General features: G+C 35.3%; 1 protein-coding gene and 1 pseudogene across 5 annotated transcripts in view; one reads left to right on the top strand and one right to left on the bottom strand.

The window, feature by feature from the left end:
* RFX3 (regulatory factor X3) overlaps positions 1-27,217 on the top strand; it is a 252,404-nt gene that overhangs the window by 52,944 nt on the left and 172,243 nt on the right. The gene's annotated exons all lie outside the window — the stretch shown is intronic.
* On the bottom strand, positions 16,009-16,585 carry LOC308563919 (large ribosomal subunit protein uL5 pseudogene; annotated as a pseudogene). Its single transcript has one exon. The product of its transcript is annotated as a large ribosomal subunit protein uL5 pseudogene (transcript).

Raw genomic sequence — 27,217 nt, 5'->3', positions numbered from 1 at the left:
GGCATCCTCTTAGATAAATATCTTTAGAAAATATGTTTCTATCTTATAAACTTACTGTATTAGAAACATAAGTTACTGTATCACACAGAAACATGAACATAAGCTCAGTTACACTTAATGAAGTTCAGATTTAGAGAGACCAGGTTGCACAGGGTAGGAATAGAAAGGTTTCAAAGCTATATTGCAGCCAACCAGTAAGGGACAGTAAATTTCAATAGCGGAAGAAGCACTGAACTTGGAGTCAGGAGACCTATGTTTGAGGCCCCTGTAAGGATCTTCCAGCAAATGGTTTAAATTTCTCTGAGTCTCAGTTTTTGTTATTTGTAAAATGAGGTTAGAATAATATTACCTGCCTTCTTTCATTACAGAGTTGTTTTGAGGACCAAATGAGGGGGCATGTGGCAAAGTTATGGTGACTTGCAAATGAATGCTGTAATTACGGTGGCATCTACTGTGTAATGGGAAGTGTTGGGAGTTATGGATAGGACAGGACAGACATGCATTTGCAATCGCTCTGTTATTTAGTATAGTTTGGTGACTTGGGCCAAGTCACCACAATCTTTTTGAGCCCTGTCACCTAATCCCTTTCAGAGTTGTGAGAATTACACCATTGCAAATGCTTTCTTAAAGTTTTTATAAAATAACGATTGAGTAGGAATTATAATATTATCTTGAACAGATTTCAGAAAGTTAGAAAACAAACAGCAAGAGATTTCCTAGCTGTTCCAAAATATCTTAGCAAAATAAATAAACCAAGGAATATTAGAATTGTAGTGCTAGAAGGACCCTTGAAGGTCATCAGTCATATCCTTTCATTTGACTAAGGATTGCCTCCTAATTATATTTTTCTCATTTCCGCTATGTTTATATTTATATAGGATGACACAGTCATCAGCATCATCAGTTGTAAAAGATGGTAACCGTCACTCAATCTTGATAGGTACAGATTTTTAAAAATGTAAAGCCAGAGAAGAACTCTGCTAGGAGGTAGTATTGTGTTGTGAAAAGAACCTGGGCTTTGTTTGCAGAAGTTGAGATGGAATCTTGATCCTGTTGATACTAGGAACCTTGATATTGTCAACACTAGTTTGAGGGCGCTGGGAAATGTACCTAGAGTCTGGTACAGTGTAGGTACTTAACTATACTACTTCATTTTCTTTTTTTCGTTTGTTATTTCATTTTTCCCCCTGATTTTTAAATTTTATTTTTTAGTTACAGTTTACATTCAATATTATTTTGTATTAGTTTCAGGTGTGCAGCATAGTAGTTAGGCAGTCATACACTTTATCTTTATGTATCACATAGGCCATGTCTATGTCTGCACCCTAACTATTTTCACATATGATTCTTTGAAAGTGAGATGAGTTTGCTTTTTATGGTTTTATACTAGTGTTTCTTGACTTTTTCTTCCTTTTCTCTAGTAAATACAGTAGTGATTCTTCAAGATTACAAGGAGGGTTTGTAGCAAATCAGAATCTTGGAGTTGTGGGTCAGCTATAGTTAGAAAAAGCTTCCCTTGAAGGCTGGTTTAGGAACTTAAACATAGAGTTATAATTTAAAAAAAAATTAATCCTCTCCCAAAGGTATGTTTTTATGAGAGAGAGAAACATCGATGTGAGAGAGATCAGTTGCCTCCCCTGCGTGCCCCCACCGGGACAGAACCCCCAACCTGGGTATGTGCCCTGACTGGGAATTTTTAAAATGATAATTCTGTTAAGCAGTATGTCAAAATTTTTCTTACATTATTGATTATGTAGGTTTCAGTTTATGTTGGTTTTGCTTGTACTAGTGTTTTAAAAACTCATTAGAAAGCTAAATGGGCAGTGATTTCATATGAAATTTAAAAATTATATTGTTCCTGTGAGAAGAGATTTTGTAAAGAAAATGAAAGGAAAATAATGTTTTATCACTGAAAACTCAGAACAAGTGCAGAGAATATTTATGTTCGTCATCAAGTCGCCTTTGTGTACTTCTTAGAGCACAATGTTAAGAGATTCCATAGTTTATATATTGATGATAAGCTTGTTTTTCTTTGACTTATTAAGGACACTCTTTTCATTTTTATTTGATATCCTGGATATATACAAGTTGATCCTAAAATTTGAAAAAAAAGTTCAAAACCAATTAGTTGTTTAGTTCTAAGTTCTAATGGGACTAGATTGGAAAATTGAAGATTAGTAGATAAAGAATAATATACAAACATAGATACCTGTGATTCAGTGTGACTTTTCTGTCATCTAGCAGCATTTCCTCTTTGGGACATGTTTTCCTTTCTCTCTTTTTGTTATTTAAATAAATGGATAGAATTTCTCCCTTGATCATCTATAACATAATTTCACTGTAACCATTAGTCTGTAGGCTTTCAGTTGAATTTTAATATGAATTTTTTGTGGAGAGCCTTACATTTGTCTAAATTTTGGTTACACTAATTAGAGAATGGATATTACAAAAAATTGGCAGTTTGCTGTTTAAATATTAAAATGAATTGATTATGAAAAGGGATACAAATATGTAGTTTTACATTTTTCAACTTGTTTTTACATTGTTCCTTAGAATGTTTAATATTTTGCAAAAAGAAAACAATCGGGCAAAAATATGAGAAATGTTTTCAGTTGTCCAAGGCTAATGTTGACTTAAATAGGTCTAGGACTTCATGGTTGACAGCTGCAGATAATTAGCTTTTTCTTCCTTAACAAAGAAAGCAAATGGAGCTGCAAGACATTCATTGCCTTTTCTGTCATCATAATAATAATGTATGTATTTAACTTCTGCAGTTCCTTAAATTGATTTAGTGCTAAGCTGCCTACATTGCATATAATAGGAGTGACAAGTGAAAGCTGCAGCACATATTTGCCTGGCAAAAGGGAGCAGTGATTGACAGCAGAGTTCCTCTCTATAAGAAATAGCAGTGTGTGGAGCTCAAAAAGGACAAGATACATAACTCTTAAAATTCTAGAGCAGATTCACGAAATTAATTTTAAAATGTGATTGCCCCTTGGTGTAGTTGAGTGTCTGTGTTCTTGGCTCTGGGCGAGGAGAATAGATGGACGGAATCTCACCTGACTGCTGGATATTAGGAAATCTCTTTTAAGCATATTTGTATTTATAATTTGAGATCGATACTTACAAATTATAGATCAAATTATGACTTTGTACCCAGTAACTGAACGTTTCCTTCTGCCATAACTGATTCACCTTATTTGAAGAAGCTAAATAATACATCTGTTCGAACAAGGATTTAAGACTGTAAATTGTGCTATTCTTCAATAAAAATACCCATTTCTGATGTAAAACTTGAGGTATCTTTTCTATAAAAATAATCATATAAAGCTTGGTTTCTTTTGGTCAGAGAGTAGCTCAGTGTGATCATCTTTCAAAAGTACTCATAATATTCTGCATTTCCTTTGTTCCTGTGACACATGCCCAGAAGCTGTGGTTAAAAGACAACTTGGTGACTGTTGTTGAATAATGCTCTCTGATGATCCTAGAATGCTGGGCCTCGCGCTAGAGCATGGACGTGCTTTCTGTTCTGGTGACAACTCCATGTATGTCTGTCAGGTGGAGGGAGAGGCCTGTGTGTCCTTGTACATTGGCAGCCTCTACTGGCCATTGCAAAGAGCAGCAGTGACCTTTGTTTTTTCCATGTTGCTTATGATTTTAGTTGGGCTCAGCCCCCACTCCTTTGGTCCTAACCCTGTTTGTTATCCCCTTTTATTTTTTTAAAATTTATTTTATTGTTGAGAGTATTACAGATACTCCTCATTTTCCCCCTTTGCTCTCCTCCCTTCATCCCTCCCCACCCCCCCAGGCCTTCCCCTGCCTATTGTCTGTGTCCCTGAGCTGTACATGTAAAGTTCTGTGGTTAATCTCTTCCTGTTATCTTTCCCACCTTCCCTCTGAGTTCTGTCAGTCTGGTCCATGCTTCCATGTCTGTGGTCCTGTGGTCCTGTCTTGTTCGACAATTTATTTTGTTCCTTCTGTTATCCCCCTTTAAAAACTAGTTTATCTGTTGTATTGGGATCTCGATTTATAGTTATTCATAGTTATTAAAGAGTTAGTCAAAGGTGGACTAATTCATCTTTGATTAGTTCAGTGTTCTCATCAGTAAACTAATATCAGAAATGAATGGAATTCTTTAGAATCTTGGGAGAAGTTACAAATATAACCCTACCCTGAGAAATAATTTCATCTAAGAGGTAAGATATATTTCATCTTTGTGTAGATTTTAAAATACTTTCTCATTTGTACACCTTTGATTAGGCATTTACTTGTGATTGGCAAATAACCCTGATCCCCTGAAAGAGAGCCTTGACTCAATGATAGATTTAATGAAACATATATTTATAATTCTAATAGATTTAGGAGTACTGGCTATCAGAGGTATCTGGAACATAGGCATAAACTCTTACTGGGCTTTATGAATATGGATACCTCTGTGAACTGGTGGAGGATCTAGATTTCTAAGAATTGACAAACTACTAAATAAACTGTAAATAAAATATTCAATGGCAGTAAACTCTGGGTCATTCTGGTTTTAGGGGTAGAAACTTTAATAACGATTGACCAAATATCTTTGTGTTTAGGGATAATTTGACCACCGCAGATGATTTCCTCCATGAAACAGATCTACTTGTTGACATTTCAACTTTATCAGTGGCTCTACTGGTCTCCTCTGCATTTTCAAATAAGACACCCAGTTGAATCTTTTTATACGGTCTCATAGATAGTGGTTTTTATTGCTACTGCTTCACCTATTCCTGGATCATTATAGTAGAGTACAGTACTAGCAGATCTCCTTACTTCCACGTTCTTTGCCTTCTGATTCAACCCCTATAACACTACCATATGTATTTGACTAGAACATTGCTTTGATCACATTACACTTTTAAAAAAAACGACATTTTCTTGCGAAAAGGAGCTGAATGTATAGAAAATGAAGCAAGAAAAGAGCTCTGGGCTAGGAGTGGGAAGATTTTTTCTCTCTCTCTCTCTGGCTGTATGACATTTAAGCATAAAAATATACCTTCCTGAGCTTCTGTTTCCCCTTTGTTTAAATCATTTGTTGTGAAGATTGGTTGAGATAATGTATGTACAATTGCCGTGAGCTCTGTAGAACTCTTATTGCTACACAGTAAAAATACCAAATTCCGAAGTCTAGGATTTCCATACAGCTTCATTTCTGTACTGTGCCTGACATATAATAGGGACCCAATAAATGTGTCTTGGATAAAATGAACCATATCTTTCCAATCTTGTACTTCCCTCTAATCTTCAATTCAGATAAGTAGTCTCTACTTTCTACACTGAAAATGTTCACATAGTTACCTCTGTGTCAGTCTCATGCTCATTCATCTTTTTCAAACCTGTTGTTCAGGAATAGTCAGGCTCCTCATAGCTCATTCTAGTCCACTTTTGTTTTCTTTTCTACCATAGCAATCTTACTGTCTTTAACACTCATCACTATATGTAATATATATTATATGTCTATCACTGCGTATATATTTTGGCATATACAATATCTTGTATTATTAATAAAACTGCGCCGGGTATATACTTTCTCTTCTAAAGTGTACTAGAAGCTCCTGAAATAGAATAATAGCTTTGATTTTGCAGTTTCTTCATGGATATTTTAATACGACTTGTGATATAGCCAGATTGACCTATTGATGAGTAATGTTTTAAATTTATTTGCCAGGACATAAAGTTTAGTACAAGATTTAGCAGGTTGTTAGAAGGGGGCTACTAAGATGCTGACAGACCACTGATACTCTGATTTATAGGGTAAAGACTTCAGAGTGTAAGTGGTTTGGGGAAGGCCGCCCTTTTGAAAAGACTGATGTACTAAAGAGCCTTCTATTTTAATAAGGCATCCTTTAAAATATAGGTACCTTAATTAGTAAGCAGGGCCTCATACACTAATATAGTTTCCTTGTGAATATAAATTAAGTGAAAAAAGGCATAGAAATTATGGGGATGAGAGACTGACTTTTCCACTGATACACTTTGCGTTTTTTGGTGTGTTTGTTTGTTTGGTTTTGGTTTTTGTGGGTTTTTTTTAGCATTTTTACATATTCAAGTTGCAGTTATCTCTTGGATAGATAAGTTATCAGACATTCCCACCAATATATGTCTTTAACATATATTTGATTGCTTTTTTATTGACTTTATTGAGGTGTTATTTGTGTACAATATAATTTACCAATTTAAAATGTACAATTTGATGAGTTTTGGCAAATGTATATAGTCACGTACTACCATCAAGATACAGAACACTTCCATCACTTTCAGAAGTTTGTTTGTGCCCTTTGTAGGCAGCCTTCTCATCCACTGGCCCTGGCAACTGCAGATCCGTTTTGTCATTGTCTTGCCTTTTCTAGAATTTCATATAAGTGGAATCATACAGTACGTAGTTTTTGTACTGGACTTCTTTTAGATTGTATATGATTCATGTGGTTTGTTTCTTTTCATTGTTGAGTAGTGGTTCATTGTATAGCTACGCTACAATTTGTTTATCCTGTGTACAAGTTAATGGGTGTTTGGATCCTTTCTAGTTTTGGGCTATTATGAATAAAGCTGTTATGTACATTTACTACAAGTGTTTGTATGCACATACGTTTTTATTTCACTCAGGTAATTAAGTAGGAGAGAGATTGTTGAGTCATATGATAAGGGTATGTTTAACTTTATAAGTAACTGCCAAACTGTTTTCCAAAGTGGCTGTACCATTTTACATCCCCCTGCTAAAGTGTGAGAGTTCCAGTATTGACAGTGCTGCTAATTTTACCTATAGTTCCAGTGAATATGTAGTGGTCACTCATTGTAGTTTTAATTTGTATTTCTCTAGAATAACCAGTGATGTTGAGCATCTTTTCATATGCTTATTCATTTGCTTTTCTTCTTTTGTAAAATGTCCAAACCATTTACCTATCTTAAAAGAAATGTGGTGGGGTTTTTTTCTTTCCTTATTGAGTTGTTTTTAGATATTTACATCTTCTGGATACAAATCCTTTATCAGAAGTATGTTTTACAAACTTTTTCCCCACATATGTGGGCTTGTGCTTTCATTTTCTTAAGTGTGTCTTTTCAAAGAACAAAAGTCTCATTTGATCAAGTTAATTTATCAATTTTATTCTTTGGGCTTTTTTGTGGAGTATTAAAATTTTTCTTCTAACCTAATGTCACTTAAATTGTCTCATGTTTTCATCTAGAAGTTTATAATATACGGTGGGACAAAAGTAGGTTTACAGTTGTTTGTATGGAAAATAATACAATAATTAAATAATAACATAAGAATAAACTGTTTCGCCTACTCACAACTGTAAACCTACTTTTGCCCCTCCCTGTATTATCTTTAGGTCTATGATAAGTTTTGCATTTTTATATATGATGTGAATTAAGTGTTATATCTTTCCATGAGTTTGAATTTTACCAGCATCATTTGTTGAAAACACTATAATTTCTCCATTGAGTTTCCTTGCCATTTTTATTTAAAATCAACTGACCATATACATATGGATATATTTCTGTTCCATTTTTTTATTCCTGTCTTTACATTAATATCCTACATTCTTTATTACTGTAGCTTTATAGTCTTAAAATTAGGTTGTATATAGTTCCTCCCATTTTGTCTTGTGTTTCAGTTTTTTTGTGGTTATTTCTGGTCCTTTGCATTTGCATATAAATTTTAGAATTAGCTTATCATATTCCATAAGAAACCTTCCTGGGAGTTTGATTGGAATTACATTGACTCTGCCTATTTCAGGAAAATTAATATCTTAATAATATTGGGTGTTATCCATCAACATGATATATCTGTGTATTTATTTAGGTCTTTGATTTCTTCTACCAATGTTTCCTAGTTTTCATTGTGTAAGTCTTACATATATTTTTAAAGCTTATCTCTAAGCATATCATATATTTGATACTATTATAAATGATACTGTATGTTACAAATTCAACACTAGCTTTGCTAGTATGAAATACAATATGGTTGATGTTGAAATACATTTGACTTTTTATATATTGACCATATAACTTTATAATGTTACTAAATGTACTTATTATTCCTAATACCTTAAAAAAGGTCTTTAGGATTTTCTGCAGAGATAATCATATTTTCTGCAAATAAGGACAGTTTTGCTTTCTTTCTATTTTTTTGCCTCTTACTAATCTTTCTTGCCTTATTGCATTGGTTAGGATCTCCAGTGTTGAATAGAAATGGTGAGGGAGGATACCCTTGTCCTCTTTCTGATCTCAGAAAGAAAACATTCTGACTTGCATCATTAAGTATGCTGTTAGTTATAGGTTCTTTGTAGATGCCCTTTCTCAAGTTGAGGAAGTGCCTTTCTATTTCTAGTTTGCTGAGAGTTTTTATTTATGAGTGAATGTTAAATTGAGATAATCTTATGCTTTTTCTCTTTTATTTTGTTACTCTGATTCCTAATGATAATGCTACTTTGACCTTATTGGATGGTTTTTTACATGTTGGTATTAAAACTGATTTATCTTCATCCAAAGCACATTCTGGGAATTTTAGGATCAGGATGATAAATGCTATTTACTGACTAACACAAACAATATCTCTTAAAATTGTTTTGGTGATTTGGGAAATTGGATTATATGAATAAAAATTATAATAACAACAATTTATGTTAACATGCAATGAAAAGTTTTGTTCTGCCATATACTTCCAACAATATTAAACATTTAGTTTTGCTATGGGGTTTAAAAAATTTGTTATGTATATTTATTTATGTATCTAGCTTAGACCATAAACTCCCTGAGGAAAAACTCTATGCCTTGTAAATCATCTAGCATATTCTTGCTTTGATAAATATTATATAACATTTATTAGAATAATTACATTTCAGAATTACCTGAAAAGTTTAAATTATATGAAATAGAATTCCATGAGGTGCTTCAATAGATCCTTTTTCATTTTCCCTCTTGTAACAATCATGAACTTGAAATTTCTCTCCTGTATAAATTTGCTAAATGCTTACATTGTAGTAAGTACCACCTCTGTAATTACATAAGATAGCTATAACTAAATCATTGTTTGATATGTAACCATAAATCAATAGTTATAACTAAATCATTAAGCATATTGTTGATACTTTCCATGATTATATTTTATGAAGTATCTCACCCCATGAGTTGCATTTACATTTATTGACTGTATGAAATGACATAAAAAGCCAAATTACAAATAGCTCTGTTAAAGGCAGCAGTGGGACTACTTCTATAATGTATGCTTTAAGTGAATAGTAGTGAAAGAAAGAAAATAAATAGTAAATCTCAGGGATGGATGTTATAACCTACTGGGACATGTCAGATTTTGTAGATTATGATAACCTGTGATTTTCCCAGAAAATCTGGATGTACTGGAACAGTACATCAAAGTGGGAATATAACTGAAGCATTGGAAGGCTTTTGTAGTTCTCTGTTGCACATGAAGTAAAAATATGTTGCTTGTTAGGAGATACATTGGTTAAAGGATCATCTAAGCATCATCCTCTCTACCTAGAAATAGAAGTATGTATACTCAGAAATCACAACAGTGAGCAGTGTTTCGAGCTATTTGATAGTGTACATGTGTAGCTTATAACTAACTACTATCACATCTTAATGTAATTATTGATATAACACATTGTTTGAGGACTTTTTTAGCCCCTAATATTACTCCTAAGCCTGGGAGGATGAGAGATAGGGCACTAGCTCTGAGATTCTATAGAATCTTGCCTCAGTTAGGGTGTGCAAAGAATGAGGTGAATAAGTGACATGAATAGGTTTTACAACTTCAGTATTAGTTTCAAGTTTAATGGGAAGAAAAGTAAAATTGAACATTAGAAGTTATGTTGTTTTTAAATGTTGGTTTATCTTATTTGATCAATGCATAACATAGAGGGAAACTGGGCAAATATCAGGGTGATAATTGTTTTATTGAACAAGAGCTTTTTTGTAACAATAATGTTACATCTATTATGTGACATTGTAAATATTATTTTGTTTCATGCATGAGTATATTGGTATACAAGAATATTTATGTTTATTTGAAACCATTTAGTCTTTAGCAGAAATTGCTGAGGTGTTGATTTAATGTCTCATTATAAGAAAACTTGGCATTCTAGTATAATTAATTTTTAGAATGCAGAATAGATTTAATGTCTTTTCTAGGTACCTGATTTGTAGCTTTTGGATTTTCTCAGCCCCTGCCTTCTATCGTCCAGTTTGTCACAGATCCCATGACAAAGCTAGTGAGTCTGTGCACTCCTGTCTAAGTTGGGTTGTAAGCCAGGAAGTGATCGAGGGCAAGAGGAGGATCCCAGACCAAGGTTTTTTTATGTGTAACTATCTTTTGCAATTAGGAACTTGTTATAATAAAGTTTTCCTCCCATCATGTCACTACATAGTTGTTTAAATATTTTTCTTGATTGTAAAAGCAACACATATTTTATAAAGAGGGAAGGAACTGGTATCCATATCTCATCACCCATAAACAGTGTAGATCACCTTCTTTAGGTAATAATATTTAAAAAATAAAATTGCATTAGTATCATTTTTGGAAGATGCCCTCTTTTAAATTCCACCTTCTCTCAAAATACACCGTATTCTGTGTAGAATGGGTAAGAAGATAGTAGAATGAGACGATGGATAACTAAAGAGGGCTGAAATGATTCTTAATGAGAAGAGTCATAGGGAAAAGCTGCCCTGTCAGATGACTGAAGCACAGACCAAAAAGGGAAAAACAGACGTCTGACCCTCATGAGTATGACCATGGAAATGGAAGGTTATGTAAACAGAGGCGATTGTTGATGTTTCATATTATTTATACATATCACTTATACTTTTTAAAATATATTTTGATTCTGGTTGCTTTTTAGTTAGCTTTGTGCATCCAAATGAAAAGCAGTGTCTTCTCAATAGACTACCCCATACGGGTGCCAATTTTATGCTTATAAGTTCTTTATTCTCAAAATTTAATCAGTAGGATCCTGTCCTCGAACTTCCCAGGTGTGTTTTCCACTTTTCAAAAATGTGATTGGGGTTGAAATGATTCCTGTTTATCTGAATGAGAGCACTTTGGAAAAATTCCTTGGATTCTAAGATAACTAGATGAAGTATGTTGCATAAGTCATGTCAGAGCCAACAGTTGTCACCTGGCACTAGAGCCTGATGAAATTTTAAAATGCTGGCTCCTTGCCTGTAGCGTTCAGTTACAGTTCTATAGAAAGTCTGTGTGTACAGATGAAGCAGTTCTTGGTAATGTAAGATTCATCTCTCAAGTGACAGGGCTTGAGTTTATTACAGAGCTCCCTGCTCTGCGCTCCCAAGACATACTCAGGGAGGCTTTGTTTTAATTTCTCATTGCTCTCTTTGGCCCACTTATAAGAAAATGGAACAGGAACTCAGCTTGTCGAAAAAGCTTAGAATTTATTTCTAGTTAAGAATCCAGCTCAGTGCAGGAATGCTTTAAATAATATTCCCTGAAGATAGTCAAATTTGAGTTCTCAGGTACTGCTTTTATTTGTGGCAGTTGACTCCTTGTCCAACCTGGTCTTCACTTTCATCTGTATTCAGAACTCCTGCATCCATCTTTACTTACTGGCAGTTTGTTCTTTTCTGACAGAATGATAAAGATGTACTCAGTAATAAACTCATGCTCTTTGACTCCACAAAAAACTGCAACTACAGGGCTGTATACTTCACACTGAGCCAAACCGTCTTCTAAAAATTACATTAGATTTTGCCATTCCCAGACTTTACAACTCCTCTCATAGGAAAACTGTACATTTTAAAAAATGTCTGAATGTCAAACAGATGCAAACCCTTAAAAATCCCTTTGTTCTGATTCCCATCCCTGTTATATTTCTTCTCCATGTGTAACTATTCTCCTATTTTTTATCGGAATCATTTTATTTGTATGTGTCCCTATAAATCATGGAGTTTTATTTTGTGTGCACACAAACTCTGGATGTGCATGCATTACTAGTATTATGCTTTGGACATTATTTCACTTGCCCTCAGCATTGTTTTAAAGACCTATCTATATTTTGGGGAATATAGTTTCATTTCTTCCAACTGCTGCATGGTATTCTACAGGGAGCCTTTGCTTCATTTTATTTATCCAGTGCATTGAACACCTAGATTACAAGGCCTTTTTATAACTGACTCCATATTTTCAGGCTGTCTCTTGCACTTTCTGCAACTGAAATCCCAGCTACATGAAGTTAATCACTCTTGTATGAAAACAATGCACTTTTTGTATTGCCATGCTTTTGCACATATTTGTAATTTTTCAATGACTACTTTTCACGAGTTGACTCATATATCATTTTCTTGATGAAGACTTCAGTAGCCTTTTCACACTTGAGCTAGTTGCTCTGTACTCTGGTCATGCAGCACCTTTTATCTTAGTAAGACAGAAGCCAGTATTTCTGCCTAAAAGTCAGCTTTTCCTCTCGATTCGTTGAAGACAGGTGATATTAGAGGTATCTGTATATTTTGCTCTAGTTTGGGGAATTGCCTATGTTTGGCAAGCAATAAAAAAATTGAATGAATGAAATGTGTTTAGGTTCTTTAAAATAAAATACTGACAATATCAGCACAAATGATTCTCATATGCAAGAGGAGGTTGGAACACAAGTACAAGATAGTATTCAAGAGAATAGCATGCAGGAGGCTGAACCCTAAAATGAACCGAGGCTTATAAAGAAGTGGAGGACTACAACATGTTATGCTCAGATCATAAGAAACTAGAAAAAGGGTAAACTACTGTTCAGGACAGGTGGTGTAATACTAGATACTGGAGTGAAGGCAGAGCTGTGGAACTCCTCTGTTGGTTTCACCTTCAAAAGAAAATAATATTCAGATTCAGTTAAGAGACTAATGTTGGTAGCAAGGGAATTAAAGTCCAAGGAAGGTGAGGCAGTGATGAGAAAGCACCTTCATGCTCTAACTAGTTAATGCTCTAGGATTAAAATGGCTTACAGAAATGAACGGTTTGGTGATCTTTGAGCAATTATGGCCAGTATCAGAGGTGCCAAAAGACTTAAGACAATTCTTTATTTGATCCTTAGACAAATGGTTCATGAAGACATACCTAGAAAAGAAGTGGTCCTCTAGAGTCCACATGGGTTCACCAGGGATGTATCATGTTAAACTTGTGTAATTTCTTTTTTTACCATTTAGGTGAGTAAGCTGATTTTGGCAAGGCTTTGGACAAAATGCCTTATGATATGTTTGTGAAATAAATGGTCAAATTAGGTGTTGTTTTAGGAGATTCATAGACAGTTGAAGAAATTTAATGTGGGCTTGGAGAGAGGTATTTCTAGTGACATGACATGGCTCATTTTTTGTCCTAGTAATCATTTTTATCACTCACTTGATTGAAACATGCCCCTCACATTTGCATATCACATAAAGCTAGGAGCAAAAGCTAATAGTTTGGATGAGAGGATCAGGATTTTAAAAAAGCTTAGCCATCTAAAATGATTGGCTGAATCTAAAATGATCTGTAAAAGTGATTAATATAGAATTCTGTATATAGTGTCAAATTATTGCACTAGTCAAGAATCAAGTTGATATATTTTAAGAGTAATTAATATGAAGAAAATCTAGTAATCTGTGATATAACTGTTAACTGCTGTGTCCCAGGTGTAGATTTTTTAAATACAGGTGCAGTGTTTGGAATAAGGAAGGCACATTCTATATACTGATGAGCAAATACCCTTGTGTTCATGTATAGCTTCCAGCCTTTAAGAAATGTCTGGGAACTCTGTCATAAAAGAGATATCTCAAAGTACCAGAGTGGTTTCCTTATTAAAACTTAACTTTTGTGTATATGTGTGTAGAATGAGGAATTATCAGAATAGCTATTTTCAAATAAAGACTGAAAAAGAAATTAGCTTAGTTATGTATTTGTTCAGCTTTTAAAAGAAAGTATTGAGTATCTACAATAGGCTGGAAATTATTCCAGGCATTGGGATTAAAAAACAGGTAAAAATGACCTTATCTTTACCCTTTGTGGCACTGACATTCTGGTAGAAAAGTCAGACATTAACCAAATGATTACGTAAGTAAATGTAAATTGTAGTTTTGAAAACTGCAATGAAGGTAGAGGTAGATGGCACCCTGAGAGTGTATAGTAGGTGCCCTTGATTTGGTTAGTAAGGGTAGGGAAGTGATGCTTGAGGTGGGAAAGAGCGTGCATTCACTAAGTGAAAAGGGGAGAAGGCGGTCCAGGATGAGTGAGCAGGTGATTGTAAAGGGCAGGAGCCTGTCCGACGCACAGAGGATATCCTCCAAACCTGAAAAGGAAGAGAGTTCGGGCCACTCAGCCCTTGAAGGCCTTGGTTAGAAGTTTATTCTGTATCTAGGAACATTTGCTGGTCTTACTTAGAAGACTATCTGATTTAAATTTGGGAAGATGTCTTTGGCTACCGCATGGGGAGTTTACTGGAGGGGAGGCCAGAGAGGATGTGGTAAACCACCTGAAGAGGGATTGTAGTCGGGTGGACAGGGGACATTGTGCTGCAAGAAATTGGACTTGTCAGTGAGGGTGGAATTCAGCTTTGGGGGTCAGCTGGGGGAAACGAGAGTACTGTGTTTGGGGGCTGAAGACTTGGGTATGAATCCCAGTTTTGCCACTTGCTAGCTTGGTGGCCTTGTGCAGATCAATGATTTTGATCGTTGTAGTTTCAGATTTCCATTCTCAGTTGTTTTGGAGCACTCACTGACAGGCATAGTCAAAAAATTACAATGACTGCATGCTTTCAACTTTCTAGTAACAGCCAAGTTGCTAGATGCAGTTCAAGATCAGATATAGGTAAGCTTTTTTTGTGTGCTCTCAAAAGCAAGAAGGTGTTTTAAGAAATTTTGTAGCAAAATCATAAAGCAAAAAATTAGAAACTAAAAAATTCTCAAATGTATTTTTTGGTAAGGTAGTACTTTCTATCTTAAGTAATATTCAAGTACATAGAGATACACATAATATGTCTGCTGTAGAGTGTTGCCTGTGTATATGTGTGTGTGTGAATCCATGCAGATGCACAAAAGAGCCTGTGAGTGAAAATATACCTTTAGTTTTTGAAATGCTTTAATTTAAAAACCATGATAAAATAAAAATCAGGGTAAAATGTGTTCTTTAGCTACTTTTTTTGAAACAGGAAAGCAATATTTCTTATAACTCATAGGAAGGGGTAACATTATTTATTCACGTATTTATGGATATAAAATTCATTCAGCAAATATTTATTGAATACCTAAGATGTTTATAGCTTCCTCTAACCTGTATTTTTATTAAAGTTATTTGTATATGTTACCACTAGTCTTAAAAATCTGTGTCTAGGTAATATATGACATGTCCTTTTGAAGTAAGGCAAAAGGCAAGCATGCAAATATAACCTAAAATTTTAAACTTATGCAACCTTCTAGCAGAATCCCCAAAATAACTTCAGTTGTAGCAGTCTGCACATTTAATTAAGTTTTATGTTATTGTCCTTGAATATTTTGTTGATTTTATGGTCCATAAGAATTATTCTGTTCTAAAGGTATTACCAATAGTGTGTGACTTCTACATGTTTCTTATTATTTGAGATGTTTCTGTACAGTGAAGAAAATACTGTTTGTTTTAGTTATTTAATGCTTTTTCTTTGGAGAACTAGAGAGACTAATTGCTGAAAACCAAGTGCATTTTAAGGGTGTTTAAACTTTGAATTTGCTTCTGGATCCAAGGGTGATAGTAGACATGTCTGAGTGAAAAATCACATCTTCCCACCGACTTCCATGTAGGCTGATTATGACAGTAAAAGATGGACCAGGTACTGTGCTAAGGACTCGACATGCATTTTTATTTAATCTTTTCATCAACCCTGTGAAGTGTGGTTATTTTTATTCCAGTTTTACAGATGAGGAAGCTGGGGTTTAGGGAGGTTGAATAACTAGTAAATAGATAGGCCGAGGTTCCATCCCAAGTCACTTTTTTTTTTCCCCACTGAAAATATTTTATTGGCCTTTTGGATAGAAACAGGAATTTATTTGCCAGGAAGAATGATCCCATCATACTTCTGCTGGAACCAGGACATGGCCTCCTGTTTGCTGATTGTGTTTGGCCCCAGTGCAGCCTGTCCTGCATTTCTTGTCTGCAATGTTGAAACCTGGCCTACCCAGCACCACATAGAAGTCCAGGCCGTAGATACCAATGCTTGGGTCATACTTGATCCCCAGTTTGATGTGTTCCTGGATCCCAAAACCAAAGTTTCCGGTATCTGAGAAGTTATTTTATCATAATTCGTACTCTCGCACCTTTAGAACTCTCTCCAAGATTGCTTCTGCCTTGGCCCCACGGACTGTGCAGTGGACGGCAATCTTTTCGTTTCTCTTGATGCCAAAGGATCTGACGATGTATCTGGCTTTGGAGAACACAGGGGTCTGGCCTGTGAGCTGCTCCAGGACCTTGGTCCCCCTGGTCAGTCTGTCTCTACTCTCCCCCACACAGATGTTGAGGCAGAGCTTGTGGATGCGAAGTTCCTGCATGGGGTTCTCCTTTTCACCTTGATCCTGCACCATGATGAGAAACAGGAAGAGAGAGTCCCAAGTCACTTTTGATTCCAAGAGTGTTATGCTATTTTGAAACAGATGATTGGGTAAAAAAAAAGGTTGAATGAAATAATTTTACACTTACCCCCTAGAGCCATGCTTCTTACTTTTTGCTATGGTACTATAATACACAGCAGATACAAAGGTAGAAATAAGAAAACTGTAGTGATCCCTGAGTAATGACAGGTTTCTTGTTGCTTTTGTAGTAAGTTTTTAAATAGCTAATGCATACGCATAGTAAAAAATGATTCAGCCCGGCCGGGCATGGCTCAGCGGTTGAGCGTTGACCTAGGATCCAGGTGATCGGGGTTTGATTCCCGGTCAGGGCACATGCTCAGGTTGCGGGCTCAATCCCCAGTCAGGGGGCGTGCAGGAGGCAGCCCATCAATGACTCTCTCATCATTGATGTTTCTCTCTCTCTCTCTCTCCTTTCTTCTCTCTGAGATCAATAAAGATATATTAAAAAAAAAAAAAAAAAGCTTCAGATAGTCCAAGACTGTATACAGTGCAAATCATGTCTCCTTCCCACTCTAGCTTCCTGTTCTATATAGAGGCAACCACTGTATCTTCCAGAATAACCAGAAGGTCTAAAGAAACAAACTGGAAAAAGCCAGGTCTGGCACTGAGTTGACATTTGGATGGACAGAGCCAGAGAAAACTGGAGCCAGATAAAGAGGAGATACTCAGTGCTTCGAGTGCAGACAGGCCATCACATTAGCCTCTTCCCTTAGGAGTAACAGAAAGCCCTCCCAGCATGCTTGCCTCATTTTATAGGTGAGGACAGTGGTTAAAACAGTCACATGGGTAGGTGTATGGAGAGCAGAACACAAATGCAGGTGTGCTGCTTATTTTTCCATTCCAGTGCAGTGCAGGCAGCCTCTGCATTTGAGAGTGCGAATAACTGTACACTTGAAGTGGTCTAAAATTAACTAGTTTCTACAGGCAAGCTCGACAGCAAATTTCAGAAAGCTTTTTTTTACTTTTAAAATACATTTTAAAATATTTTAGAATAGATACAGATTGACAGAAAGCTTGTAAAGATAGTACAGCCTTCCCATGTACCTCCACCCAGTTTTCCCCAATATTAACAGGTTTCACCACCATAAAGTAACTCTTTTCCCACCTTTCCAAACTGTACTTTTCAGAAGGAAATCACTGTGCAGCCCACTCTGAGAGAGTGGGAATTATGTTCCACCTCCTTGAAGGTGGAGTATCTTCATAAATTATTTTGAATACTTCTGCATTAGCTATTTGTTTTTCCTCCCCCATTTATTTCTTTAGTCAATCATTTAATTATATAAATATGGATTCATAGATATTTATTTTATACGTTTGTTTATAATCCACTTTTATTTTTTTTGCTCAAATTATTCTAACTTTGGCCATTGGGATCTTTTTAATTGGCTCCCGAGTCTTTTTGACATACCTTCATTACTGTGGTGGTGTTTTTTTCTTTTTGAATACTTCCTTAGTTTCCGGCACTGTAGAATGCAACAGACTCACCTTTGTGTAGTTCCTGCTCCACTCTTTGAGTCGATCATTTCTCCAAGGAGCCCTGGTTCCTCCTACTGGAAAATGGTATTAGATACCAAGACCTGGGTGTCAGATGTAATAGCAGCTCTTTTAAAGCCAAATATTGAGTTGCAAAGAAAACTTTAGCTATTGTTTCAGGTAGGGCTGAATTAGGTCATTGCAATAATTTATTTGTTAATATTGCTGGAATATAAAATTTACCTAAGTGAGTTGAATAGAGTGATCCTAAGAATTTTCAAAGTAAAATTCTAAGAAATATTTTATTACTCTATTATATTACTTAAAAACAAACAAAAGCTTGCCCTTAATTTGATACATTTTTTGATAGCCTTGACCAGAATCTGAGACAAAAATTTCAAAACATGGTAATTTGAAGCAAGTTGGGATTAAGTTGGGGATATTGGAAAGACTTTATACTCCATTAGGAAAATTAGCAAGCACAGAATCTATGAAAGACAAGTAATTCATATTTATGTAAAGAATAATACTTTCTTTTGCATCACTGAGCATTTTAAATCTCTGTATACAACAGAGAATTGAAAGAGAATATTAAGAGAAAGCAAAAAAAAAAAAAGTAAAAAGAGAAAAATATGACCATTGAGCATAGTTAAAAGGTCTAGACAGTCGCCCTAACTGATTTATGTCATTCCAGAAGAAATGACATAAATATCCCTATTAAAAATCAGCCTGTTATAACTGTAGAATTGAGATTTTCCTAATCTGGGATATCTGCATATAGATCAGACAATGCTTTGGGGGATAGTTTAAAGCAATTTGTATGTGTGTATTTGCAATCTTAGTACTGATAAATGATTCTTTTAAAAAATGTATGTTTTTATTGATTTTTTTTTCGAGAGAGGAAGGGAGAGGGAGAGACAAAGAGAGACATCGATCTGAGATAGAAACATTGATCAGTTGCATCCCACACATGCCCCAACCAGGATCGAACCTGCAACCTGGGTATGTGCCCTGACTGGGAATCAAACTGGTGACCTTTCGGTGCATGGGACAATGCTCAATCAACTTAGCCACACAGGCAGGGTTGAGGAATGATTCTTGAAAGTTTATTTCTAAATTTCATTTTTGCCCTGCCTTGCTATGCAAGTATTCTATTTTATTCTTCAGCATTGGTAGATGGTATTTCACTTAAGTAAGTTGAATTTTTATAGCTCATCAAGCAACCAGGTCAAAAGAATCATAAGATCTGATAGGCAAATGAATAAAATGTATGTTGATTGTAAAAAATAAAATCATTGACTGAGAATTGGCTAAATGCTTTTTTTCCTGAGCTATAGTCATCACTGTCTGTCCTAATCTATCTTAATTTTCTATGTCTTGGTTTAACTGTAAACAATAGTCTTTTAAATCACTGTAAATAGAAAAGCATTGAGCTAAACTGATAGTGCAGGATTGCAATTGTAAGAAGCACAGCACTAATGAGAAAGAGACCCAGGCTGGTAAATACTGAAGCAGAGGTAAGTGAAGCGGTCTCTAATGAATAAGCACAGAAAAACTGTGTGAGCCAGAGATACCCTGGGAGTCCTAGGGCGGAAATAGCTGGAAAGCCTCTAGGGGGATGGACCTGAGTGGGGAAATCATAAAATAAAGGTCTGAGCGTGGGCTGCTGGTGAGTCCAGAAGCTGGCACAGATTGCCAGGGAGAATGTGAGAAGCCAACTATGTGTCTTCTTCAGAGTTCAATGAAAGTGATAAAGCCTATGCTTGAGAGCCAGGAAACACTGATCTGGGATGGGACATGCCCTGAAGGAAACTTAAATGTATCGTGTCCACATTGTGTTTAGGTGTGTTTAGGTGTGTTATGTCATTTAATTTTTACATCAGCTCTTTGAAGGAGGATATAATTACTTACAATATTGCAGATGGAGGAAATAAGGCACAGGGGGTTGAGAATATGCTACAAACCACACAGCAACTAACTGGAGGCAAACTCAAAGCCGGGCTTAAAAATCTGAATTTTTAATTTCAAAGCAGTTTGGGGGACCACGATAGACAAAATCAATTTATTATAGCATAGGTGCAAACTCTTAGGGCCTGGGACAACCACCAATACATTTTGAAGTTTCTGGGTTGAATTGGAGAAGAGAAAGGAGTTTAAAGTGGTGGTTATTAGTTTTAGAGAGTTTAGGGCAATTGAAAAATGAGAGTTATGGTGGGTTGCTAAATTGAGAGGGCCTCAGAATGGACTGAGAACTCACGGAAATAGCTGATGTAGCAAATGGGCTTGGGGATTGGCTGAAAGGTGTAGGAGGGGTTATTTGTTTCTTTTATCATTTCACATTCACTTTGAACTTGTTAGGATTCCTGTAGACTAAAGAGAGAGGAAGGGAGAGGGAGAGAGAGAGAGAAACATCAGTGATGAGTCCTTGATCAGCTGCCTCCTGCACGCCCCCTGCTGGGGATCAAGCCAGAAACCCAGGCATGTGCCCCAACCAAGAATCCACTCTTGATCCGATCATAGGTCGATGCTCAACGGCTGAGCCATGCCGGCTGGGCTAGAGAGTGATTTTTCACTCACCCTTTTGGGGGAGGATTAATATTTGGGTTATTCTTAGATTCTGGCAAACTGGTGTTAATTTATTAATCCATCTGTGAGTGGGAAAGAAGAATAAAAAAAAAGCCCACAGTGAATTGTAAGGATGTAATATTTTTTTTTAAATGGTGTGTTTATATTTACAGAGTAAATCTCAAGAGCAAATTAATTATATTTCTGTAGTTCTTGAAGTTAAGTAGGCTAAGTAGGGAAAAAACATGATTTAATCTTGCTTTATTGCTGGCCAAATCTCTAGGCTGGCCATTTTTTCCTTTTAATAAAAATGCTTGTGGTTCCTTTTCTTCCCATTAGCTCATAGTTGAGAGCTCTGTGAAGTTGTCTGTGAGACGGAGTGTATTAGGCTTGCCTGATTAAAATTGTTCATGAGAGATCAAGCAGACAAGGGACTTTTAGCATAATTAAAAAAGCATTGCTAGCCTTTAAAGATGAGATTGCAGAGATTTTTGAATTTATGTCCACCTGTAGGGAAGTGTGTTTATGTAATTAGATTCCGGTTCTCTCATGAACCCTTCTTACTAAGTCACACACGGTGCCCTTTCCTTTTATGGAATATTATCTTCTCATGCAGGAGACAAGAAGAGTTGAGAGGAGCCAGAACTTGAATGAACTGAAGTGTTTCCCTCGAAAGATCGCAATGTGATAAGTTAAACAATCATTTACCTCCTTATGTCAACCAGTTTATTTATAAAAGGAGATGCAGGAGGGAAGATGAAGATAGTAGGGGAAAAATGAAAACAGATCGCATATCCTGTTTTCTCGGGCTAATCTGAGAAAAATTACACCTGCACTTGGAAAATAGCTCTCTTTTGTCTGATGGACATCTCAACTGACAGGTTTTTAAAAAGTTTTTTGTCTTTTCATTTTGCAGCCCATAACTTTGTATATCTGGGCTCCGAAACCGTTCAGTTATTATATTGTGTTTCAGAAAGAAAAAAGATGATCACATTTAATGTGGTTTAAAATGGCTTCTTCTTTTGTCCTTTTAAAGCTCTGTCCACTACTGTAGGCTGTTTGAGTACTTTATAGAGCACTTCAGTTTCTTCTTGTGTGTTTTTAAAAATACATTGGAGTTCTTCAGAAAGGAGCCTTTTTTAGCATAAATCAAAATGTTATTGCTGTAATGAGGCAGCATTCTGGAAGAAAATTACCAAGGTGTGAACTTTTTCTTTTTTGGCTACATGTAGAAAGCATTACTCTCAGGAGACTAAGGGCTTCTGAACATGTGCACATTTTCTTTAGGGAAGGCGTTTTCCACAACGAATAAGTAATGCTTTGTTTTCACTCAGAATATTACTTTAGAGCAGCGATTTTCAGCCTTTTTCATCTCATGGCACACAAACTAATTACTAAAATTCTGCAGCACACCAAAAAATGTATTTTTTGGCTATCTGACAAAAAAGTAATGGATATAATTTTGATTGATTCACACCCAATAGCTATTGTGTTGGCTGTTGTCACTTTTTGATTTGACAGTCTAAGGGAAAAGAGATTAGTGCCCCTGACTAAATAGTCAAGTATTGCCTATTTTAAAAAAATTCTTGGGGCACAGTGGTTGAAAATCGCTGCTTTAGAACATTCCTCATGTAATTAGGATAATTTTTCCATTAGCTGAGAGTAGTTCTCAAAGCTTCTTGACTTTTTTTTTTAGTTCTATCTTATTTTGCATTTTTAAAAGAATTAATTTTCGTCTTATTTGAACATAAAACAGCAGTATCCAACAGGAACCCCAATAATTTCCATGTCAGCTCTGGGCAAGAGAATAAGATGATAAAAGAGATCCCCCAAACCAAAATGTACTTTAAGGTATTCCGGTTATAGAGTAAGACTGATTTTAGGAATCTAATCAAACATACATTGACCAGGCATAAAAATATTTTAATTTAAAATCATAAAGAATTGAGGAGCAAAGGATCCTGACATTTTAAAGGGTGGGAGTTTTCTGATGTCTCATATTATCTGCAGGGGGAGAGCACTAAACAAGGTTGTGTCTTGAAACCGTAAAATCTGTGAATAGTTTTGTTTGTGGGAGGAGGTCACGGAAAGGTTATTTCTTTGGCTTTCTTTTTCTTGACAAGTAATCAGAGTAGTTCACAGATCTCCTAGTTTCCAAACCGTTTAATAGTCTTGAGAATTAATCTTTGCATCAAATTATGTATCACCCTTACATTTTTAAAAAATTTATTGTTGAAAGTATTACAAATGTCCCTCTACCCAGCATCCACTGTTTTATCAGAACTGCACAATTAAGTAGGTTAGATAAGAATAGTTGCTTCAATTAAGACATAATTTAGGGTAAAATTATATAGAATTAGCAAGGTATAGTATATGTTATAATGTGGCAACTAGTGTATCTCTGTCATAGACATTATGATTTATTTTATTTATCAAAAAAAGGAAAACCGTAATGTTATATTGTTTAATTTTAGACACTGGTTATTATACCCATTTAATTTCTTATTCATCCACCATTCAGTCAATAAACACTTAGTGAACCTTTCCCATATATCAGACATTGGCCTTGAACATTGGTGATACAGAGATGAATGACTGTTTTTCAGGTGTGTGTTTTTTTAGCATATAAATTCACAAAGAATTCTTAATATGGGTAGAGTGACATACATATAAAATAAAGTATATCTAATTTTTGGAATGTCAGAGGAGACTTCAACAGAGGAGTCTGTAAGGATGAAAGTTCCTTGATCAGGCCAAAAATAAGAGGAAGGGCATGCCGAAAATTGAGAACAGCAAGTACAAATTCATTGCATTTTTATAAGACTTGCCAATATTTTAATTTAGTGTTTCTGGAATATATAAGAGAAATAATTGGAAATGATGCTGGAAAAGAAGGCAGGAAGGTCTCCCATTCACGAGGCTGATGAGTTTAGACTTTACTTGTAAAGAGTTATACGGCACTAAAGGAAATGAAGCAGGATGAGTAACATGAGAAAATGTGGAGTTTTGAAAAATAAATTGGGCAGAATTATAGGAAATATTTGGAGAGAGAAGAAAGACGCTGCATGCAGTGATCATCATATGGCCCCTATTTCTTTAGTGAACTGGTAGGCAGTCTTATATCACTGGGTTTTTGAGCCAGACAGGCTTAATTAATTTCAGATCCTCAATCTAAACATCCCCTTAACATCCCATAGCCTAAGGTTTTTTATCTGTAAAATGTGCATGATAGCTGTCTTGCAGTATTGTAAAGTTCATGTGTTCAAATGGCTTTGCTTGAATGTGTAGGCATATAATATATATTCAATAAATAGTAGTTGTTATTAGTTATTGATCTCTAAGTGCTTAGAAGTATATAGTAAATATTATAAGTGTTCCTTTCCCTCAAATACTGTAATAGTTCTCTATATGCAAAAGCAAGCAAACAAGAAAAATACACATTTTACAGACTATGTTTATTTTTGAAGCCTTCTTTATTGCTCTCCCTATGTGAAAGGTAACCCATTTGAAGTTTGGTAACTGTGTTCATTAACCTTGCTCATATGCTCCCAAATACTTGAAACCACTCAATGTTTGGTGTTGATGGCTTTATGGTCTGAGAAATATGATTAATTTCTCCCCAAGTGGAAACTACATGTTCTGTGTTTCTAATTAGTGCATTTAAAGATTAAAAATACTGTTTCTCCTGTCTCAAGTTGGAATTTTTCCTAGTACCTCATTTAACAGGTGATCAGTTTAGTTTCTGCTTAAAATGTCTGTGACTTACTTACCTTACAAAGCAGCCCATTTCCTGTTTGGACAGCTCCAGTTGTCAGAATATTCTTTTTGTGTAGCTGATTCATCTTCTTCTTTTTTTTTTAATATATCTTTATTGATTTCAGAGAGAGGAAAGGAGAGGGAGAGAGAGAGATAGAAACATCAATGACGAGAGAGTCACTGATCAGCTGCAGCCCGCAACCCGGGCATGTGCCCCGACCGGGAATCGAACCCCGATCGCCTGGATCCTAGGTCGACGCTTAACCACTGAGCCATGCCTGGCCGGGCCATCTTCTTTTTAATTTCTACTCTCTGGGTACTAGTTCTCTCCTGAAGCCATGTATACCAAATCTAATCAGCCTTTCATTTGCTGTGCCATAAGCTGTTTGCCAGAAGCCATCATTCCTTTTCTCAGGCTTAGTGTAATCTCAAAATTTTCAGGTTTTGGGGTTGTTGATTAAAAAACCAAACAAAACAATTTTGTTGACGTATATATGATATACAATAAACTGCACATATTTAAAGTGTATAATTTTAATATATATGTCTGTGAAACCATCACTGTAATCAAAATAGTGAATGTACTATCACTATAATAATTTCCTTGTGCCTCTTCATATTCTCTTCCACTTCTTCCTGCCCCTTCAACTCAGATCCCACTCCCTACCCTCTGCAAATACTTGTTTGTTTTCTTTCACTATAAATTCGCTTATATTTTCTAGGACTTTATACAAATGAAATCATATAGTATGCTTTTTGTCTGGCTTCTTTCATTTAGCATAAATATTTTGAGATTAATTTATATTGTTGTATGTAACAATAGTTCATTTCTTTTTGTTGATGAGCAATATTTCATCATATGGATGTACCACAATTTGTTTATCCATTTATCTACTGATGGACAATTGAGTTATATCCAGTTATTGAGTATTATGATTAGGGCAGCTACAACCATTGGTGTACAAGACTTTGTGCAGACATTTGCTTTCTTTGTTGGGGGAATAAATACCTAGGAGTGGAAGGGCCACTTCATATTATAGGTATATTTTTAAATTTAAGACATTTTCAAACTGTTTTTCAAAGTGGTTACACCATTTTACAATCCCATGAGCATTGTATGAGAGTTCCAGTTCCTCTTCATCTTTATCAACATATGATATGGTCAGTCTTAAATTTTCTCTTTGTGGCACTAATTTGCACCTTTTTAATTTTTTTCAATTACAGTTTACTTTCAATATTATTTTGTATTAGTTTCAGGTGTACAGCATAGTGGTCAGACAATCATATACTTTACAAAGTGTTCCCTTGATATTTCCAGTACCCACCTGGCACCATACATAGTTATTACAATATTAATGACTATATTTCCTATGCTGTACTTTACATACCAGTGACTTTTATAGCTACCAATCTTTACTTCTCAGTCCCTTCACCTTTTTTACCTAGTCCCCTAACTCCTCTCCCCTCTGGGAACCATCAGTCTGTTCTCTGTATCTGTGAGTCTGTTTCTGTTTTATTTATTTATGTTGTTCATTAGATTCCACATATAAGTGAAATCATATGCTATTTGTCTCTCTCTGACTGACTTATTTCACTTAGCATACTACCCTCTAGGTTCATCCATGGTGTCACAAATGTTAACATTTCATTCTTTTTTATGGCCAAGTAATATTCCATTGTATGTATGTACCACAGCTTTTTTATCCACTCGTCCGTCTATTGATGAGTACTTGGGTTGCTTTCATATCTTGGCTTTGTCAATAATGCTATAATCTTCTTGAGATTAATGCTTTTGAACATCTTTTTATGTAATCTTTATATATTCTCTAGTGTCTGTTCAAATCTTAATCAGGTTGTTTATTATTGAGTTTAGAGAGCTCTTTATACATTATGGATACAAATCCTCTGTTGGGTATATATGCTTTGCATATAATTTCTCCTAGTCATCTCATCTTTTCATTCAATTAATGGTGTCTTTCAAAGAACAAAATTTTAAAAATTTTGATGAATTCCAATTTATCAGTTTTACCATTTATGTGTTGTCATCTTATCTAAAAAATCTTTTTCTAACTCAAGGTCCAAAATATTTTCTCATATTTTTTTCTAGAAGTTTTATAGTTTTACTTTTTACATTTACATCTATAATCCATTTTTACAATACACTTTTTGCTTTGGAATCATTTTAGATTTGCAGAGAAGTTGCAAAGTTAGTACAGATAGTTCTTGTGTACCACTTGTTCTCTTTTTCCTATTATTAACATCTTACGTAACCATAGAAGATTTGTCAAAACTAAGCAGCCAGCGTTGGTACATTACTATTAACTATATTTCTGTTTTCTTTATAGAATTTCACATTGTGTTTAGTCCTCCTGTCTCCTTATTCTTCTCTGATCCTTGATAGTTTCTAAGTCTTTCCTTGTTTGTTTGGTTTGTTTGTTTGTTTGTTTGTTTGTTTTAAACAACCTTGACAGTTTGAGCAGTACTGGTCAGATATTTTATGGAATGTACCTGAATTGGGGTTGTTTGATGTTTTTCTCTTGATTTGATTGGGATGATTTTTTAGGAGAGGTGCCCTTTTTATCACATAACATCTGGGGCAGGTAGATTACCACTGGTATTGCTTAATCTTGATTACCTCACCATAGTAATGCTTGCCAAGTTTCTCCACTGTAAAGTTAATAATTTTCACCCTTTCTGAACTTTATTGTTTGGAAGTAAATCACTATGTATAGTGCATGCTCAAGGGATGCAGGAATTATGCTCTATAGCTTTTAGAGATGGGTATCTACAAAAATTACTTGGAATT

The sequence above is a fragment of the Miniopterus schreibersii genome, assembly GCF_964146895.1.
Source record: "Miniopterus schreibersii genome assembly, chromosome: 11".
NCBI lineage: Eukaryota > Metazoa > Chordata > Mammalia > Chiroptera > Miniopteridae > Miniopterus > Miniopterus schreibersii.
Note: the sequence above shows the minus strand (reverse complement) of the source record. Positions and strands in the feature narration are given on the sequence as shown.